Below are 8890 nucleotides of genomic sequence, written 5' to 3'. Positions count from 1 at the left end.
CTAGCTTAAAAATCTTTCTTTTCTCTTGGGTCTCAGTTTTTAAAATCTGATTTATCAAATGGAAAAATGTGAGAGAGATGAAGTTTACCTACAAAGGTAATTTACTATAGTTATTTACTGTAATAATTTACTGTAATGATGTACTGTAATTTACTGTAATAATTTACTGTAAACAACCACATAGGATTATAACTTGTCTAGAAAACAAAGGAGATTCAAAGTTGCTATTTTTCATGGTTATTTGTTCTTATTTTTAATATCAAGATAGTATATAAATATTATGCACTCCTAGGTATTTGTGTGTTGTTTGATATGTTTTATTTTTTAATCAGAAATTCAAAGAGATAACTGGGTAACATGGAGTTCTGTGTTTCTGATTACTTCTCTCAATTAGAGATCATGGGATTAGAGTTGGTGCTAGATTAAGAATGCTTCAATCTTTATCCACTGGCTTCACACCAGCATTTACTATGTTAAACAATATTCTTTGGGTAGATTGCTCTTTCTTGTCAGACTTTAAACTTCATGGGGTCTAGAAACATATTTGCTTTGACACTAAAACTCAGCATCTTGACAGTCAGTCTTTTAGTTGAATAAATACATGATATACAAAATAAATATTTCTGCCCCTCAAGAACTGCCTAAGAGAGAAGAAAATAGAAATCAATTTGATGACTCTCAGTATTAGGTGAATATATAATTTGTCTTTCTGAAATAAGCTTGGTCATAAAAAGGGCATATGAATAATCACACAGAGTTGAAGTGTATGAACACCTAGGGCCAGCGGGTTAAATGTTCAGCCTAGCTATGTAAGGCATTCCATGTCAATAGGAGAGGAAGGAGGAAGAGGGGAGGGAGTGTAGGTGGGAAGATGGTTACGGAGGGAAGAATCACCATGCTCATTACTTAGCAGCAAAGAGAGAATCTGTGATCATTTGTTGCTTAAGAAAGGGTGATAGGCATTATTTAATTATAATGCAGGCATCAGTGTTCTTCTGTCTCTGAAATAGGAAGTCTATAACTCAGAATTCCTTGCTGTTTCATCAAAAACAATTCAAAACAAAAACCTAATTAAGCATAAGAGGAAGTTGTGCGTTAGAAGTCTATTCTAATCTCTAGGAGGTTCAGGGGTTGGAAAATTCATCCAAAATCTTGCTGAAAAATGTCCCATACATTTTCCATGACCACTATCCATCAGCATAAGCTCTTTTAAAAAAAAGAAAGATTTATTTATTTGAAAGTCAGAGTTACACAGAGAGAGGAGAGGCAGAGAGAGAGAGAGAGAGAGAGAGAGAGAATCTTCCATCTGCTGGTTTACTCCCCAATTGGATGCAATGGCCAGAGCTGAGCTGATCCAAAGCCAGGTGTTAGGAGCTTCTTCCAGGTCTCCCATGTGGGTTCAGGGGTCCAAGGATGTGGGCAATCTTCTAATGCTGTCTCAGGCCATAGTACAGCTGGATCAGAAATGGAGCAGCAGGACTTGAACCAGTGACCATATGGGATGCTGGCACTGCAGGCGGCAGACTTACCTGCTACACCACAGCACCAGCCCCCATAAGCCCTATCTTCTGCAGAACCAGCACCCCAGACACCAGCCACCACATGGCATCCCATGGCACATTCAACCCTGGCAATGTTCTGCAGCTCTTGCTCCTCTCCACTTTCACTGGAAGAATCTGCAACTCCTTGTTTTCATGCAAGTAATTCTGATTCAGATGATGCCCCTGACACAATTGGCTGGCAAGTGCCATGGCATGTGTCCACGGCCTAGCTAAATGCAAAGCTGGAACATTTGAAACTTTTCACTGCCATGGTGAGACACGGACTCCATCTAATGAAGTAGGGGATTTTTCAGGGAGTCTAGAGAATCAAATATGACAAAATGACAAATCTTAACCAAAGAGTGCCGTGGTACAGATGAAGAGAACCCAAAATGTATTTTTCTATCTTTTCTTTTCTGAGTTAAGTGCCTAAAAACAAAGCCAATGAGGGTTAAACAGACCCATTCTGAAAATTCCTTAACATCTTCATTTTCATCCAAATTAATATATTACTTGAAGAAAATAAATTTTACATAAATGAAAATGCAGTACCACAAACAAGTGTACAGAACATAGGCCCTCAGTTAGCTTCAAACCATCTGGGTGCATTAATGTGTTCTTCCAGAACCCAAGCTGCAGTACAATAGAACCACAGCCTCTGACATTCCTCCTCCACCCTGATGGATCTTGGGTTTTCCTCCCACCTCCCCTCTCCTGTGAATACATCAGTAGCAGGACAAATGGAATCCAAAGATACGATGATGTTATTTAACATGGAATAAACATAGTGTTTTAGTCAGTACAATCCTCAATACTACAATAATAATTCCGAGTTCACTGATTATGAAAGTAAGTATATGAAATCTATTCCTAAGTAATCACACCATCGAGAGCTGAATGTAGACTTTCAGAGGGAAAGAAACAGAGAATTGTGTAGAGATGTGTATCTCTATAATACAGATTTACCACTGTACTTTATAGACAGTACACCATGTTTGTATTTTTTTTTTGCAGTCTGGCATAGTTTATTACATCCAGCTTTTCACTTTGGAAATTTTATGATTAGACACTAATATACAACAAATTTTGAATCCTAACAGACAATATACAGCACCCTAGGCCCTCCCAAGGGCAGAAAACAGACCAAGAGCTCACAGATTGGCTGCAACTGCAAGAAGCAGATGAAGATATCATCAGAAAGATACATATTCCTGCATTGTGGCTGCTGAGCAGTTCTGCCCTTATGGATCTCATCTCTGTTTCAGATCGTTAAAGAAAGTTACATGCTTTCTGACATTTCTAAAGATTTCACTAATGAGAATCTAAGATATCTTCACTACGTTAAGAGCCTCAGAACAGCCCAAAGACTTGGGCCATCTTCTACTGCTTTCCCAGGCCATAGCAGAGAGCTGGATCAGAAGAGGAGCAGCTGGGACTAGAACCGGAGCCCATATGGGATGCTGGCACTTCAGGCCAGTGCTTTAACCTACTGTGCCACAGCACTGGCCACAACATAGTATTTCTAATAGAAGAGATGGTTAAGTCATTAACTCCTCTAAAATACAAGTTAAGTATTAGTTTTGAAACTCTGATTCAATCATGAGAAAAACAAAAGGTTAATTTTCTCTCTTTGCTTCTGGGTATGTAAATTTTCTTCTAAGAAATTAATCATGACTTTTACATCTCAGACCCTATTATGAGTAAGTAGAGAATATTGTGGGGTCATACACTCATTTTATCAAAGGAACATTTCTCCAATTAAAGAAAACATTATGGGCATCCCATATGGGCACTGGTTTGAGTCCTTGCTGCTCCACTTCTGATCCAGCTCCTTGCTATGGCCTGGGAAAGCAGTAGAAAATGTCCCAAGTGCTTGGGCCCATGCACATGCATGGGAGGCCAGAGCTATGGCCCAGCAGATTTACAACCTGGCCTGAAGCACTTGCATCCCATAAGGGTGCTGGTTCAAGACCGGGCTGCTCCACTTGTGATCAAGCTTTCAGCTTATGGCCTGGGAAAGCAGTAGGAGATGGCCCAAGTCCTTGGGCCCCTGCCTAAGTGGGAGACGTGGAAGAAGCTCCTCATTCCTGGCTTCAGATCAGTGTAGCTCCAGCTATTACAACCAGTTGGGGAGTAAACCATCAGATGGAAGACTTCCCTCCCTCCCTCTCTCTCTCTCTCTCTCTGTGTGTGTGTGTGTGTGTGTAACTCTTTCAAAGAAATAAGCAAATCTTCAAAAAAAAAAAAAAAGGCCAAGAGTCAGGGAAATTTCATCCAGGTCCCTCGCTTGGGTGCAGGACCCAAGGATTTGTACCATATTCTGCTGCTTTCCCAGGTATGTTAGCAGGGAGCTGGATCAGAAGTAGAACATGCAATTGGTGCCCATAGAGGATGCTAGTGCTGCAGCTGTTGGTATAACCCATTTTGCCACAGTGCTGGCACCATAACAATTTATAATTCCTAGTAATTAACAGGGAAGAAAGAAGTATGTCAGGATACCTTTTTTTAGAAAAAATTATTTTATTTATTTGAAAAAGTTATATAGATAGGGACAGAGAGAGAGAGAGAGAGAGAGAGAGAGAGAGAATCTTCTGTCTGCTGGTTCACTGCCCAAATGGCTACAATGGACAGAGCTGAGCTGATCAGAAGCCAGGAGCCAGGAGCTTCTTCTGGGTCTCCCACATGAGCAAAATGGTCCTTGGGCCATCCTCTACTGTTTTCCCAGGTGCATTAGCAGGAGGCTGGACTGGAAGTGGAGCAGCCGGAACTCTACCAGCACTCATATGGGATGCCTGTATTTCAGGCCAGGGCTTTAACCTGATGTGCCACAGTGCTGGCTCCAACAGGTGACCTTTTACGCTCAATAATCTCTTCTTGGTATTGGCAGCAGTTTGTAATTTTTTGTTTATTTGCCTTCTTCTTAATCTATATTTTTAAAAAATTACAAAAGGTTCCAGCACCCTGAGAACCTCCATCACAAGGGCATACAATCAGATGTTTGTCCAGAAAAGGGTGGTGTAGATGCGAGGTGGAAAATGCAAGGTGAGTTGATTCATCTTTCTCAGGCTGTGGTTTCCATGGGCAACTTTTACAACCAACTGCCATATTTGTTCCTATTCCACAGAATGGAAAACATGTTAAGTCATCCTATTTAGCCAAAAGCCAGTGGCAGCACTTAAATATGTCATCAATCTAGGGCCAGCATTGCAGTACAAAGAGGTAAGTTGCCAACTGCAACAGCAGCATGCCTTATGGCACTGCTTTGAGACTCACCTGCTTCACTTCTCATCCAGCTCTTTGCTTGGGAAAGCAGCAAAGATTGCCCAAGTGTTTGGGTTCCTGCACCCACATGGGGGACTGGGACAGAGTTCCAGGGTCCTGGCTTCAGCCTGGCTCAGCCCCAGCTTTTGTGGCCATCTGGAAGTGAGCCAGCAGATGAAAGATAGAGATCTCTCTCTCTCTCTTCCTTTTACCTAAACATACATTACATACATAAATGAAGATGCATCAATATAGCAACTTTTTAAGGAAAAGTCTTCTGATTATTGCAGGTATTATCTCAATGCAGAAAAATCTTCAGACACAAAAATTATAAACTGATTTATATTTATATTTCTCAACCACATACTTTTCAGAAAAAATTGCCACTCAGCATCAGGTATCAGTCTGAAAGCATTCATTAAAAAATCAAGTAATTTTACTAAGCACAAAAACCTCTAGTATAGACTGCATATAAACCAGTGGCTTCCATGGGTATACACAGATTGATTTTTGTTAATTTACAGGGATCACTGCATTTCCCTGGCACGGAGCTGTCTGAAGAGTTTAAACACTGATGGGTGTGGCATTATTTCTGATATTTGCTTATTATCCAGAGTGCATTTATTCAATATCTATCATGAACTCCACACTCTATAAATCTATTTCAAATATGTAGATATTTAATGGTACTTACACATTTACAAACTGAGCCAATCCTCCTAACTTCTCTCTGGAATAGCTATGCCTTTGACATTGCCTTTTTTCACACATATGGAAATGCAAAATATGCTTCTGTATGGTACTTCAGAATTTATAAAAGGCTTTTCAGGTTAGATTTACATAACATCATGTGAAAGTGGCCGAAAGACACAGTCTTCTCATTACAGAGGGGAGAGGTATGAAGTGACTCTCTGAACAGTTACTGAGATTCTATCAGTCAGGTTCAGAATCTTACTAGGTATCAGATACACATCTAGATTTTTTTCCCTACTGTCTGTCAGAATTCCCAGCCTATGAGTGAACTTCAGTCTGAATGAATGCTAATGTTCAAGGTTCTAAGTGAAAAAATTACTGAGGTTTGTATTGGTGAGGAAAGCATGTGTCTAAATGTTACTTGTATTTAATAATAAGTATTGAATCATATGAAACTGAATATAAGATTATGCAAATTTTTAAGATGAAGAGCATATATTTAAAACCACATTCTTACATTTTGCAAACGTGTTGAAACACCTTACTGGAGCATGTGTTTGGCATAGTGGTAAAGCCTTCCACATCCCAGTCAGAATTCTCAGGGCTCAAGCCCTAGCCCTGCTTCTGCTTCTGGCTTCCTGCTAACAGAACCCTGGGAGGCAGCAGCTGATGGCTCAAGTACTTGAGTCCCTGCCACCTGTGTGGGGGACCCACACTGAGTTCCTGGCTTCAGCCTGACCCAGCTCTGGTTGGTGCAGACATTTGAGGAATGAGCAGTAAATGGAAGGGCTCTCTCTGCCTTGCAAATAAACAAAAATAAATATACAGACATTTACTTAAGGTGTCTTGCTCACATCTAAATGATTTCCCTTTTCACAGTAAAATGCCTTACTGTCCTTTTTAGTAACAATGCATGTTTTGCTCTCCATGTCCACTCCTGAGCTCCAAGTACTGGCAGCTCACCCTAGCATGCTGACTGGTTCCAATGTTCAAGTACTCATCTCCCATTCTCTTTTGGTGGGTCTACTGGAGAGAAAGGAGAGTATCTACAGTAATTAATATCTTACTGTTGCTCTTGCTGTCCACCTGCAGGCCTCAAGGATGACCACCTGAATACACATTGTGAAGTTCTGGACGTAGTTTCCAAACTTCAGTCACTTTGCAGCAGAGGGACTCTGTCCTCGTCAATCACCTGAAAGCCTGCAGGAGTAGGGAGAAGCTGTGTTTGAAGAATTCACAAATACAGTGCATTGAAGCCAACCACTACCACCCCCACCACACCCCTACTTCAGGGTTCTGGCAAATCCCAAACCAGGAGTTTGGGACCAGCAGTGGTTCAGGAGGTGACCTCAACTCCTTACTCTGAACAGCTCCAAAGTGCCTGGTGCACCCAGTGGGAGCTCAGCGCCTCGACCTCCCACCCTCCTGCCCTTGCCACCAGGATGCCTGGCTCCCAGAGCCTCCAGGAGGCCTGTAGCAGACCCGCAGGTCCAGGTGACTGGGATGTGCGTCTAGAACTAACCCAAAATACAGGCCCAGCTCAAGTGTCACCTCCCCACAAAGTCACTGTCTCCTACTCCCTCCTGGAAGGCTGCAGGCCAGCACCCGGCACCGGAAGTCATGGCATTTGGGGTTTACCCGCTCTCCCACGAAGGAAGATGCCCCCGTGGGAACCCTGCTCCACCTGCGGGCAGGGCTGGGGAAGGAAGGGCCGAGCCAGCCTCCACCTTAGGACTGCAGCCTGGGAAAGTCCAGGGCCCCGGTGCCCTTGCCAGGCATAGGGGCTCTCTAAGTGTACTCTGAGCCAGGGCCTCAGCCATCAGCAGCTCTCTTGCTTCCAGAATCTGCTGCAGGGCAGTTCAGGGTCAGTCCAGCAGGGGGCCTCAGGACAATCATTGCTGCCCTGAGGCAGGACCAGTGCTGCAAGACCCGCCCCATGCCAGGCTGGCTATAAAGTCGGTGGTCATTGGTGGGCAGCTGGTAGTTGCAGTGTGTGCGCGTGACATGGGTGGTGTTAGGTTCTTGGCCGTCCCATTTCGTGCCTTGGGGCTAAAATGCCGATGGTGGCCCCTGAGTCAGGAGGGGCAGGAGAAGAAGAGACAGACCTGGTGAGTGAGACTGCTCACCTCTCCTGCCAGCCCTGCTGGCTGAGGCTTGCAGCACGTGCTGCACTTGGGGAAGTAATGAAGGCCAACTCTCAGCAGGAAAACCAAGTGCGCGGTGCTGATTTACTCACTGACACAGCATCTGTGTGGTCTGCATGGGCAGACAGGGGGAAGGGTTTGGTAGAAGGGTGCTGGAGGTGCACTGGGCCCTCGTGCAGCCGCCTGCTGTAGGCATCCAGGGCAGCAGAGTCCTGCGGGGTCCCTAGGGATCCTGGCCATGCTGTGCCTTCCATCATCCACCCTCCTGCACTGCTGTTGGTGGCAGTGCTTCTGTGGTTGGTATCTCATTGGAGTCCATGGTCATTTTCTCATGGTGGGCTGATCTCACACCGTGACAATCATGGAACAAATCACTGTTCTGCGGCATCTGCCTCCCAGGAGCATTGCAGGTGGACAGGGGGAAATGGGTGACTGGTGGCACCTCCTGTGCATGGTCTCTGTCCCATCCTGGACCGAAAGTGGAAAGGGAAGGAGAGGAGCTGGCTCAAAGCAGTCCCACTGAGGGTTCCATCAGGTGCAAAATGTCTTCCGATTGCGGTTAACCTTGCAGGGAAACTGTCTCCTTTTGTGGGCCAGAGACAGCATCTGCTTTATTAGCTGTGCAGTGTATTGATAATTAAAATTTGGGTATCCCTATCTGTAGTCCTCACAGCGTAGTTACATTCTGAGGAACTGATGAAACTGCTCAGTACTTCGGGGCTGAGTGTAATATTAGGTGGACAAGCCTGTTGTTGGCTTTTGGTTTATAGCTATTGGGCAACTTTATTTGGTAAAAATGCATTCAGGCTCAGTAGTGTATTCAAGGATGACCATTTAGTAAATTGTCTTTTTTTTTTGTAAGAATAAGAGTATTGAAGACTGGGTTGAGCTACCTATGGCAAAACTCCACCATTCCTGGGAAGGCCACAATTGGCAAGAAAAGCGGGTAGCAAGCTTTCATCAAGTAAGTTGAGATTCCTGTGTTTGCAATCTGAAGAGCTCACTGCTGAGCTGGGAGGGGGACTGCTCTGAGCACAACTCATTAGAGAACTGCTCTTGCAGACCTTCCCTGAAGGAGGCACTGTTGTGGTCAGAAGCATTCCAGGAGCTGCTGGCCAGCAATTGTGAATTAGGCTTGAATTGAATCCATTGCAAGTATCACAAGAGTGCAGAAAGGCTGTGTCCTCAAATGAGCAGCTCACCAAGGAGAATTTGACTTAACCTAGAAGGTCTGTTTATCTCCACTTATTT

The sequence above is a fragment of the Oryctolagus cuniculus genome, unplaced genomic scaffold, assembly GCF_964237555.1.
Source record: "Oryctolagus cuniculus unplaced genomic scaffold, mOryCun1.1 SCAFFOLD_43, whole genome shotgun sequence".
NCBI classification, from domain to species: domain Eukaryota; kingdom Metazoa; phylum Chordata; class Mammalia; order Lagomorpha; family Leporidae; genus Oryctolagus; species Oryctolagus cuniculus.
This window is presented reverse-complemented; position numbering follows the sequence as displayed.